Below are 13,448 nucleotides of genomic sequence, written 5' to 3' on the forward strand. Positions count from 1 at the left end.
ACAATCTTCCCTCCATCTTTACTTTTACTAACATATGATTTGCTTCCCTTTTGCTTGGTTATGGAGTATGGAACCTTGTTGTTGTTTAGTTCCTAAGCTGTGTCCAACTCTTTGCAACCTGCAGCATGCCAGGCTTCCCTGTCTATCACCAACTCCCAGAGCTTGCTTAAACTCATGTCCATCAAGTCGGTGATGCCATCCAGCCCTCTCATCCTCTGTTGTCTCCTTCTCCTCCTGCCTTCAATATTTCCCAGCATCAGGGTCTTTTCCAGTGAGTCAACTCCTCCATCAAGTAGCCAAAGTATTGGAGCTCTAGCTTCAGCATCAGTCCTTCCAATGAATATTCAGGATGGTTTTCCATTAGGATTGACTGGTTTGATCTCTTTGCTGTCCAAGGGGCTCTCAAAAGTCTTCTCCAGAACCACAGTTTGAAAGCATCAATTCTTCAGTGCTCGGCTTCTTTATGGTCCAGCTCTCACATCTGTACATGACTATTGGAAAAACCATAAGTTTGACCGCATGGAACCTAGGTATTGAGAAAGTATAGCACTAGATCTCTTGAGAGAACAGGTATTTATGAAAAATTAAGTCAGTAATCAAGTTTGGAGTTGGTTTCCTTTTTCCCCTTCTTGGTGATGCAAAATGATTTTTAGCATATTAAAACCTCTAAGTAGGTAGCAACATTATCCTAATACTTGCCTGTTGAATCTCTTCTTAAAATTCAGAAGAATCTTTTAAGAGATACGTTTTGCAGAACAGTTTGAGAAATATGTCTAATAGTGAAAGCCTTTTGGATAATCAAGCTAAAAACCAAGGTTCTAGTGTTGCCGCTGGTATTCATTCACTCATCCCATTGTTCATGTTACACACAATGCACTCTGAGGAAATCAAATGAATACATTAATAGCATTAAGTTTTTGTCCACAAGAGTCCACTGGGAAAATTTACAAACCAACATGGTAGAAGAAGTCATAGTGGTAGGGACAAAATAAAGAAATTCTGCTGAGGGACCTTTGAGAAAAAGAGATATTTGAACTAGGTCTTGAAAGAATAAAAATTTACGGTTGGAGATGGTAGAGACACTTTTCCTAAGAGGAACCAGTGTATGGAAAGAGGACAAAGGGACACTATGTATCTCAGAAACGGGGGCAGAGAGCATGTGATGGCATGAGGTCAGTGCTGGAGAGTTTCTGGAGAAGATGAGTCCCAGCTCTCACTATCGAGTGGGCACCGTGCGAGGGTCCCCCCTTGAGTTGTGCAGTGTGCAGCCTAGCCTGCACGCCTGAATGAGACAGTCCTGCAGCAAGTGTTAGAGAGTCCCGCAAGGTCACATCCCAGAGCGATACCAAAGTCAAAACTTTAGCAAAAGACAATCACAGCCTAGTGAAGTAATACTGCTTTTTGTTTAACTTTAAAGCTATACAATATATGATTATTTTTTAATTTTAAAAGTTTGGAAAAAATATAAATTTAGAGTTAGAAACGAAAGCCCCACACTTCCCCTAGCCCTACCCTAACTGCAGTCTTACTCTCCTCACTCCACTCTCAGATGACACCTCCTCTATCAATGGTTTGGCTATATCCCTCCAGACTTTACATACAAATATTGGCTCCAGAGAGGTGGAGTGAGATAGGGAAGGGTGGTGGACGGGGAAGTGACTGTGACCTTCAACCCCATGCTCACCTGCCTCAGCCTGGATGGCCTCTGTGTCCCAGGAGTCTTATGAAAGGGCACAACCTCCACAGCTTCCAGGGCATGTCTGTGCTGATATTCCATGCTCCCTGCCTGCTCACAGACCTAGCAAATAGAGATGAGGTCTGAGTTCTTGCACTAAGAGTCCCCAGATCCTTCTGGAGACATTATTCTCTAGAAGATCCTGCTTACTCTGCTGTATTTTCTTCATGCCTCTATCATCATCTGAGGTATTATTTATTTATTTCTATTGATTCTCTGTCATGTCTCCCTCCTCACCCAGAACAGGAAGTCCATGAGGGAGGGACTTGGTTTTGGTTGTGATCATATCGGAGTTCCTAGAACAGTGCCTCATATATCAAGGCAGCTTGGTAAATTGCTGAGTGATTGGATGCTCTGAATGACTCTCTTAGTCCAGTCTGGTTGCTATAAGAGAATACCACCGATTGGGAGACTAATAAACAATAGAAGTTTATTTCTCACAGTTCCGAAGGCTGGAAATTCAAGATCAAGACACCAGGAGATCTGGTGTCTGATGAGGGCCTGCTTCCTGGTTCATAGAAGGCTGTCTTCCCACTGTGTCCTCACAGGGAGGAAGGGGCAAGGGAAGTCTTCCAGATCCCTTTTATCAGGGCACTAATCCCATTGATAAGTGCTTCACCCTCATGACCTAATCTCCTCCCAGAGGAGAGGCCCCACCTCCTGATACCATCACCCTGGGGGTTAGAATTCAGCATGTGGATTTGGGGGTAACACAAAGATTTAGAACACATCAGTGATTGAGTCGGAGAAGGCAATGGCACCCCACTCCAGTACTCTTGCCTAGAAAATCCCATGGACGGAGCCTAGTAGGCTGTAGTCCATGGGGTCGCTGAGAGTTGGACACGACTGAGCGACTTCACTTTCACTTTTCACTTTGATGCTTTGGAGAAGGAAATGGCAACCCACTCCAGTGTTCTTGCCTGGAGAATCCAAGGGACGGGGGAGCCTGGTGGGCTGCCGTCTATGGGGTCACACAGAGTCGGACACGACTGACGCGACTTAGCAGTGATTGAGTAGGTTTGCAGCCTGTTTCCCCAGGGAGACAAAGTTGACAACCAGTCAACACCACAGCCCTGTTGGAGGTGTAAATAAGGCTGGGCATGAGGAGACAGAGGCTGAGGACATGGTCTCAGGAGCCTTAGTACCAGGGCACAAAGACCTCAGCCAAATAGCCCTAGGGAATTTAACAATTGTTTTCATCATTCATGCTTTTTCAAACCTTCAAATGCTGAAGAGGAACAAAAATAGGGAAATTGTTTATGATCTGTGGTCCTTTTTTTACCTTGAAGTTGAGTGAACAAAAACAATGGAACTCGCCCTAGAGGAATGTTCAAAGTCACATTTGCTGTTGTGCCCAAGTTCATCCGGCTGTTTAGAAGTGAAGAAGGAAATACATCATGGAGTGGTATTGACAAGTGTGGAGTTTACTGAGAGTTCGGACGAGTTCAGAGGATATTTGCCACGCATGGCTTGCCACCCTCTTCTTAGGACCAGGAAAAAAGAACCACATATATCTCATCACTTCAGTGAACCTTGGTCTCCTCAGCTATAAAATGGGGTGACAAAGACCCACCCTGTGGAAGCGACCAGTTGGTGAGTCTGAGGTGCCCTGTAGACCATCAGATGCTGTACAAGTGCATTAGTGTTTTCATTACAAAAGGATCGGAATTCTGCATGGTAAGATGACATGCACACATGGCAGGAAAAATTTATTGAGATATCCATTTGGAATTTGTTCTTATTGTATTCCCCGCCCCCCCCCCCCCCCCTTTCTAGGTAAATACTCAGGCCACTGAGTTTCTTTGTTTCAGGACTCTTTGAGCCAAAGGATTGAAAGCAGGAGTTCCTCAAGACGAGTGATCTCTCCCTCTCTGTCCTGGCTTTAGAGAGGAATTGTGCTTAGGAGGAGGCAGTGGGGGAGGCTGGGGAGCAGAGGGAAGGGAAGCAGCGGAGGGGAGGGAAGAACTGGCTGGAGAGGTTCTCTCAGACCTGGAAGGGAAGCAGTTTGGGGTTCCAAGCCCTTATTCCCCTTTCTCTGAGGGCGCCAGGGTAGAGGCAGAGCCTCAGTGAGCCCAGTGACGCCCATCTTCAGCAGAGGCCCTGGTTCAGGAGCAGGTGACCAGACAGCCTGTGGGGACCTTGGTCTGTGAACACGTCAAGTCCAAGGATGTGACACTCCTCCTCCTCTACGGCTCCTGGGTGGCTGTCCTGCTGCCGCTTCCAGCACAAGCCACGTCACATATGACCGAATGGGTAAAGTCCTCCACCAGCCTAGTGAACGAGACACTCCTAATCAGAATTTGTTTTTAGAAAAATTATGTGGTATTGATTTCATGCCCCTGTTTATGGAATAAAACCCATTGCCAGCTCCATACCAACTCCATATAGAACACAATTTCTAATAAATGCCCTTGGACAAAACGTTACATAAATAACAACACCTGAAAGAGACATATCCTGAAAGAACCGGCTGAAATCAGGAAATCACTGTCCTATTTTTGCCTCTGGCACTAATAAGCTCTGTCCTTAAGTAAGCCACTTTCTCCATCTGTGCCTCTATTTATTTATGGATTAAATGAAGGGAATTGGACTAAATTCCTTGTCCATGTTACTGCAAATTTAGAAGGGATTTGAGAAACATGAAATAGTCATGAAACCATACTCTTAACTAAAGTTATAGTTTAGAAGCTTCTCCACTACTGTTAATCTCCACCTCAGAAATAACTGACTTCAAAAATAATTGAGAATTTCTGCAATTGCAGAAGACACTTTTATGTAAAAAAGTGACATTATGTCTGTTACCTGCTTAATCAAATCTTGTTCAGGCCCTTATGGTGTCTTTGCCAGGACTTTGGTCTTCATAGTAATGTGTACTCGGGATTTTCATTTTAAAAAGAAAAGAGCCTTTGAAAAAAAACCAGTCCTTCCATAACAGGCTCATCTTTCACCGAGGCTGAAATAGTGTAAACATGACCACATGAGGCTCTGGGTTTATGTTTTCTCAATGATTTCCAGATCAAATTTGCTGTGTTTACAAGATGGAGACACTTTTTCTAACCGCCAGAATTGCAATTCAAACGGGGGCTGGGCAGGGGGCAGGAGGGGCTGATGCCCTCACGTGGCCCTCTCTGCCTTCAGTTATCCTGTGTCCCTGACAACGTGTCCATGGATGCCCCAGCAGGATTCGCCTAGCTCAGCAGCTGCCTGTGGACACTGGCTTTCATACTTAAACTGAATCAGGATGTCAGGTTATTATTACTATTGCTACTACTATTATTATTATGTTAAACTTTATGGTTCAGTCCAGAAGTAGGATCCTGACTATGGAAGTATTCTTCGCCCCCCTCCCCCCCCATGCTGCTGCTGCTGCTAAGTCGCTTCAATCGTGTCCAACTCTGTGCGACTGCATAGACGGCAGCCCACCAGGCTCCCCTGTCTCTGGGATTCTCCAGGGAGGAACACTGGAGTGGGTTGCCATTGCCTTCTCCAATGCAGGAAAGTGAAAAGTGAAAGTGAAGTCGCGCAGTCGTGTCTGACTCTTAGCGACTCCATGGACTGCAGCCCACCAGGCTCCTCCGTCCATGGGATTGTCCAGGCAAGAGTACTGGAGTGGGGTGCCATTGCCTTCTCCGACCACTGCTTTACTTTTCCCTATACCTCCCTTGGTTCTTCTTTGCGACCTGGTGAATCTCATTTTGAAACTTCTCTTAATTCCCTTGAATTGTGAACAGTGTTAACCTGATGCCCTGAAATCCCTGGGTGGTCATGATGTTTGCCAGTCATCTGTTGAGGTACCCAGAGTGTTCTGTAAAACTTTAAGCACAAAGCCCTTGAAGGCTTTACTTTGAACAAATACCACATCCCTTTAGAACAACCATTTCACTTAAATCCCCTTATATTATTTGTTTAATGCTTTAAGACATGGTACCCGCACCATGGAGCTGGTGCCCCAGCTAGCTGTCACGATGTACTAACTGGGGTTCAGTGGACAGCAGGATGCACTGGTTCCTCTGTCACTGTCTGCTGCTTTTTCACCGAGGCCATCCCATGGAGCAGAGAGAGTGGCCTTGCCTTCAGCAGTTTGATTCACAGCCAGAAGCTGATCCACTAGCAGCTTGACTTGAACAGAGTTGGACTCTCCAAAGCCCAATTTTCTCTTCTGTCCTCTTGCCTCACAGAGATCAGCTGAGGTTCCATGAAGCATGCCAGGCACGAAGGAGTATTGTAACTAAAACACCAGAGCTGTAAAGCATTCCATGACCATCAGGCTCAAGGTCCTTGGGGGCAGTGACTAGGGATGAAGGGATGCTCTGTTGCTATGTACCTGGGGATGTTTATAAAAAAAACCCTAAAAAGTTAAAAAAATTAACATCCCTGAGATTCAGACATAGGTTTTCTTGGACTCCGCCATCACTATAGCAAACTCCCTCCCTCCCTGGTTCCCAGCTGTCCCTCTGTTAGCTGGAGGGATGGCCTTGGTGGTGTCTAGTGAGCCTTCAGCTCCAAAGTGCTGCATCTCTGCTCCATGGTCCTCAGGTTGGTGTGTAGAAAGATGAAATGGGATTAGAGGGGAGAGAGGGAGACTCTCTAGTTACACCTCTATAGATGATTTCTTTGGAAATAAATAAGCAAATGAAAATTTTATTACCAGGAAGCTCAGAACTAATTCAGTTCTAGTGACTGTCTTATTAGAGGTTTTGATTTCACTCAAAATATGCATTCCTTGACCACCTTGCCAAGATCATGCACACACAATGCATAAGTGTGTGCATGGTACACACATTCTTATTTCTACTTCCTTTCTTTCTCTTCTTCCCATCTCCCTCCCTCCTTTCCTCCTGTCTTCCCTCCCTTCATTCCTTCCTTCCTTATTTGATTGCAAGTGCCTCATTATATGCCATTTTAAATTTTTTTAAAAATTGAATAAGTAAAAATAATACATTTTTAAAAATGGAAGAATACTTATAAAGGAAGTAGACTGTTTGCCTTTGTATTTTCAGTACTGTAATCTTGTTCTTGCAACTCACAGAGCAGAGAGCTCTGCTGGTCGTTAATCAAACAGCGCCTTGACCTGGATCTGGGGGCTGCTGGCTCTGATGTTGGCTGCTGTGTGACCTTGGGACTGTTCCTTCTCCTCTCTGGACCACAGCTGCCTCATTCAGAAAATGAAGGATTTGGACTAGATAGTTTTTAAGGTACTTCCCAGATGTAAAGCTCTCCATATAGGTGTCTCTCACTTTATAAAACCCAACATCTGAAACAATAAATAAATCTATCCTCCTCAAATACCTTTTTACTTATGACACAGGCCAATAAAGGTAAAACAATTTGCATTATAAGAAAAGAATTTTAAAAATAGCTGTTTCACTTTAGAAATAATTTGATTTATGTGTAGCATTTCAAATTCCCTTATACCTATAATTGATAAAAATTTGTCTAGTTGGAACATTTTGGAGATTGTTCTTTATCCCTAGCAGCTGACCCTGCCACATCCATCAGACAAATTCCCAAGAAACACGCCTGTAATGTTCAGCTGAAATCTCTAATGGGTGTGATCAAATCAGGCTTAATGTTCGCTTTGGTGAACAGTTACTTTGAAAGCCTGAGTTACTTTCTCATTATCATTTTATTTCTACCATTAGCCACATTTAAAAGTATAAATCACTACTAACATCTTTCAGAATGAAAGTTAACCCTCTCCCCTCAGAGCTGATTCTCTTCTAGAGTGAGGACGAAGGGCATCTTGAAAAAAGGAGGGAGGGTACATGGTGTGACCTTGGCTAAGTCGCTTCTCTCTCTGAGCCTCAGTTTCCTCATATGTATATGCCGGCTTGGTCTAGGTTACTCTGAAGGGCCCTTTGGCACAGATGCGGAAGGATGCTGTCATAATCTCAGCAGTTGTTGGACTGTTATGTGTAAGAAATCTATCCCTTAAAGCATTTCTGATGGCTGTCCCCTTCAGTTTATACTGGGGTTTGGTGGACCGACTCACAGCATCCTTTAAAAGAGGAAAATGGTTCCTCAGAAATCACCATAAGGGAGAGAAGTGGAGAGTCAGCAAAGGACGTTATGAACCACGTCCTCTCCCACTCAGTCGGCTCCCAGTTTCAAGTGCCTCCTGGTTGCAGTGCCTTGGGACAGGGTTTTCCTGTTTGGTCCTCCAAGTATAGGGACAAATCTGTGAGTAGGTGACTCTCAAGATCCCCGGGAATAGCTGAAAAGACTCCTAAAGTAATGCTTTAGGGAGGGGCTCTCTTTTTAAGAATAGAAGTCTTTTTAAAAAGTAAAGTCTGAGATGGCGCCCCATATATAAAACAAATAAAAGTGGTGTTTACTGGTATAAACTTATTGGTGGTTGGTGGTTGCTAAGCTGTGTCTGACTCTTTTGACCCCATCGACTGTAGCCCTCCAGGGTCTTCTGTCCATGGGATTTCCCAGGCAAGAATCCTGGAGTGGGTTGCCACTTCTTTCTCCAGGGGACCTTTCTGACCCAGGGATTGAACTCATGTCTCCTGCTTGGCAGGTAGATTCTTTACCACTGAGCCACCTGGGAAGCCCATAAACCTATTAACAATGTTTAAATGGATGACATTAATTATCAACTCAACAAGAGGCTGTTTGTCTTGACTAACATAAAATCTTGAAATTGGAGAATAGTGGTGCCAGGTGCTGACTTATCAGCCTCTGCATCAGATAAATTTCCGTAATGTATTTTGTTACATCATTTCTGGATTGCAAATGGGAAATTTTTCTGAGGGTGGCTTTGTGTCAAGGGACACGCCTCAAGTATGTTGAGAAGCAATTTTTATTTTAAGTTCAGCCCTAAATGAGTTATAGACTTCTGTTAATGGTCTTTGATGTGTTAATACAGTATAATTCCATGTATTAATAGAGGATAATTCTTGCTTTCATTAAAAATATTTCTAACTATACTATAAAAATATAGATTTGCCTGTAGTGCTTGTAGAATTTCTGAATCACTTGTGTGGAATGTCTTTGGGCAACAGACATGGAGAATTCTGGAGGCTTAAGACAGCCCTGCAGGGGGCTATGGGTGAAATATGTTCTCTGTCACACAGAAGCAGGGAAAAAGGGCCCAGAGTGACCCACAAGGTGCTGATATGTAAAGCTGTGCTTTAAAGCCGGATTCGAAGGACTCACTGGAACTCAGCGGCATCCCTCTTGTGGTTTGCTATTCCCTGAGTGGAGTCTTTTGTAATGCTCCCACCTCCCCTCAGCAGGCTCCAGACCTCGCCTGGAAAGAGGGATGGGGCCACAGGTTAGAGGAAGTCCAGCCCTTTCCTGAGACCACCATGGAGGTGGGAATGGTGGACTTCAGGTCACTCCAAGGAGAAGGCGAGCCCTAGATATGGAATGAGGTTCCTTGGAGCTGCCTGCCCCAGAACCCCATCCTGTTCCCTAGCCAGTCCTCTTCCAGTGCCAACTCTGGAGGTTCTGGGCTTTATTTTTAATAATAAAGCCCACATTTCCTTAACATTCCAGTGTGCCGAGTTGTATATGAGGCGCTGTGGGGACAGAGAGATGAACAGGCTCAGGCCAGGCCCCCAGTGTCCCCCAGTCAACAGAAATGTGAGCTTCTGGGCTGGTTCACCTAAGAGAGAAGCTGGGTTCGTAGTGTTACTCAAATATTATTTTCAACATTGACTCAGCTTGTTAGACTCAAAGATCTAATGGTACTAATTCATTTCCTAAGTCCAGGGAAGATCTACTGAAATGTTCCCATTCTTCTGCCCCACCCCCACTCCCACCTCTGTAGTGTGAGAAAGCAGCTTCAGGAAGTCTGCTAATGATTGATGATGGCCCGGCTCTCTTTGTGTTCCTTGGCCTGTAGGTTTAGGTCCCGGATTGTTTCAAAATGGCCAGCAGCAGTCAGCGTGTGGTATCCCTGGAATCTTAGAGACATCAGATCACATGCTTGTAACATCACACAACTGAAGAACTTAGCTTTTTTAAAAAAAAGAGTTCTCCTATATTTGTTAGTCAAGGCTGAAGACTTTACTTCTTGGGCAGTGAGGAATATCATCCCAAGGAAAGCAATTTTGCAGACGAAAAAAATAAGGAAAATAAGGAGTCCTACCTCGCCTAAGCCTGTTTACCATTTCTCCTTTCTCGGGGGTCTCTGACAGTGCAGGGGGCTGGGAGGGACACTTAGCACAGATATCCACTCCACAGATCCACTGAAAATCCAACTGTCTGCTAGGTGAGGGCATGGGACTTAGCAAGTGATTCTCTATCTCTGAGTCCACAGGGAGATAGTTAAATCTGTTCATGGCAGGAAAGATGAGAAGAGGTCTGTGAACAATTTTTAGTATTTCAAAGAGCTTGACAGGAATTCTGAATTTGCTTGGATACAGGCTGTAGTCTCATGAAGATGCCCCCTTCCTTTGCTCCTGGCTGTGTCATTGCACTGAGGACTGCTTCATGCAAACTGGAGACTCTGCTGGGCCAAATAGAATTGTGATGAATCACCTGGGCTTTCACGGCAGACAGGTCTGGGGTCAGGCTGTGCTCATCCACTTCCTGGCCGGATGACTTTGATGAAGCGCCTTGATCTCCCTGAACCTCAGTGTCCTTGCCTGTAAAATAAGGACGATAATCACATCCACCTCACAGAGCTGCTGGGGTTGGTCCAGAGTGAGCCACTGATTAAAGGCAGCTGTTATTGTTAGCAGCTTTCATTAACAAAAAATGAGAAAAAAATTATAATGTAATAAAAGTGGAACATTGATAAGCAAAAATCTTTCCAAACTTGTAGCTCATCGGGGTTTGACAAAAGTTTAAAATCCTTTATACTAGGCAACTGTAAGGTTTTTGACTATCAAGGAGACAGTGGAATGGACGCATGTGCATGATTAAAATTTAATTGAGAGAGTTTGATTTCATCCCTTTGGGCTGACTATGCATATCTTCTGGTGTCATAAAACAAGCCCAGGACCATAGGGCAGGCCATATGCCCCGTGGTGACCTCTTTCTAAGCCACCCCTGTGTCCTCTGGATGGAAAACTGTTGATTGAAAAGGGCAGAACAATACCCTCTGTCACAATGTCTGCAGATCACATTCAATCAGGACAGCATTCTGTTGATTCAAAAGAAACACACACACACACTCACACACACGTCCCAGCTGGTGACATCAGTGACCTGAGGGATTTGAGGACAGTTGACCTAGCACTGAAGGTTTCAATCACACCACAACCCAGTGGCGGGTAGAAGGAACTTAGATCAGTGAGGCCTGTTCTAGGATTTTCCTTAATTCTCAGAAATCTTACTGCTACTCATTGTTCTTAGCTGGTAAAGAATCCACCTACAATGGGGAGACCTGGGTTCGATCCCTGGGTTAGGAAGATCCCCTGGAGAAGAAACGGCTACCCACTCCAGTATTCTGGCCTGGAGAACTCCATGGACTGTATAGTCCATGGGGTCACAAAGAGTCAAACACGACTGAGCGACTTTCACTCACTCACTCATTGTTCTTAGAGGTCTTTCTTGGCAATATGTGGAGACCTATGGTTTTTCTTCTTTTAAAAAAATACTCTGAACCTAAAAGTGCTCTGAGAAACAAGAACTAATTTTTTGAAAAGTCTGTGAATTCCCTGACAGTCTAGTGATTAGGACTCTGCACTTTCACTACCAGGGCCTGGGTTCAATTCCTAGTCAGGTAACTAACATCCCACAAACCTGCAGCTTGGCACAACCAAAAAAAGATTGTTTAAAGGGATTTCCCTGGTGGTCCAGTGTTTAAGACTTCATGCTTTCACTACAGGGGACACAGGTTCAATCCCTGGGCAGGAAGCTAAGATCCCATAGGCCTTGCGGTGTAGCTTAAAAAAAAAAAAAAAGTGTGTACTGTGTTGAAAACAGTACTATGAAACATAAAATTTTGTTCCCAACTTTTCATGCTATTGTTCCATGACTGAAAGCTAGAGTTTTGTACCTAATAATATGATTTCCCAGTCTACTGAACCCACATGGAAATTTCTTCTTGAATGCCAGCCCTCCTCCCCTCTCTCCCAGCACACAGCCCTCCCACCCACTCACTTTGCAGTGGATACTCTTTGGAAGAACTTTGAGGTTTTCTTTTTCATCACACAAGGATGTTGACATGCGTAACAAGGTCTTTCTTCCTACAGTTGAAGACTACAGCTTTCTGACAAATAGGATAGATTCATTTTCTTTTCCTAAGACACTTGAAATGTAATAGTTCTTTGAAGAGGGAGGGAGGAACCCATTTAGTTTTCGTCTTGACTGGAATGGAGATTAACAATTCAGAAATAGAGCTTGCTAATTAAAATTAACTACATTACACAACTTGCCATGCAGCCCACTGGGAATAGTTTCTCTCCTGCTTGATTATGATGATGAAAACTTACCTTTTACCAGGATAAAATGAAATCATCCTGATCAGAGAGAAAAACTGTTCCTTAAGACAGGCTGTAGAAGTATTTGTTTTTATAGAATTTTTTTAAACATCTAAAGTAATACATTAAAAGAAGTTATTCTCCACACCTAACTTTGTATTAATGTATGTTTACATATGGGGAGAAATTCCTCACATACTAATCCAAATTTAATAAACCAAATGCATTAGATTTCTATAGTTGGAGACCTCAAGATTGTAAATACCTGAATAGGTACACAATTTCTAAATAATTCTGAAATTACTGAAGCCATGCTGTAAAGGCACTGTGCCTTTATCACTTGATTTATTGGATATGGTGGTTACCATGTTCTAGAATTCCCCTCTCCCCACTGGAGATGAATATATTGTTAACATGGTTACTGCTACATAGTTATATCGATCTGATACTGTTACTAAGCCTGACATTGCCTTTTAAGAAGATCCCCCAGAGAAATAAAGTGATTCTAAAAGGAGCAGAGGAGTGGCGGGAAGTAGAACTACGGGCTTTAATCTCTGGAATAATTCCAACTCTGCAACAGGAGAGCACAAGCCTGCCCTAAGAGGCAAATTCCACTGGCTCAAGTGATAATGAGGGACCCTCTTCAACAGGGAAGCCATCTGCCCTCATCTCCCAGTGTTTTGCCCACCCCTGGCCTTAGGACAACCTATTAGTAAGAGAAAGAAAGGTCCTTTTATGTTTTAACCTCACTGCTTCTGAAACTGCCCTTCAGAAACCCTACCTTTCTCATTCTCTCTTTTCTTGGCAACACTCAAAGTTCTTTGTAAACATTCTCCCAGGAAGTCTCTGTAGACCTGTCTGATAAACTTAGAAAAGGAGAGAGTTTAAACTCCTGTCTGACAATAGATTGGATGGAGAGCTTAAAAGATTATTCCCTTCAGAGAAGTAGCCGAAATCACCAAGCTTGGAAAGATGTCAAGGAGAACTAGAAGTGACACAGCCCTGGTCTTTCTGTTCAGAGCTTTATTTCTCTCCCCAGACCCAGCGTTCTTATGAGCTTTGTGAGGAGGAGAAAGGCAGGCCCAAGCTTTTGATTCTAAATGTATGAAACTGGGAAAGCCAAGACAGCACAGCATTAAGACATGTGCTCAAAGTTCATTGAAACTAGCTAACATATAAACCACTCCAACCAAACAGAATTGGGTCACAAATGCAAACTGTCTTCTTTTTTAAAACAACTTGTTGGCAACTCAAGTCCGATTTTTCAAATCCATCTAATTCCTTTTCTCCCCATCTCTTCTCCTTCACAGGGCAACAGACGTGTATCTTCTATT

The sequence above is a fragment of the Bubalus kerabau genome, chromosome 2 (assembly GCF_029407905.1).
Source record: "Bubalus kerabau isolate K-KA32 ecotype Philippines breed swamp buffalo chromosome 2, PCC_UOA_SB_1v2, whole genome shotgun sequence".
Lineage (NCBI taxonomy): Eukaryota > Metazoa > Chordata > Mammalia > Artiodactyla > Bovidae > Bubalus > Bubalus kerabau.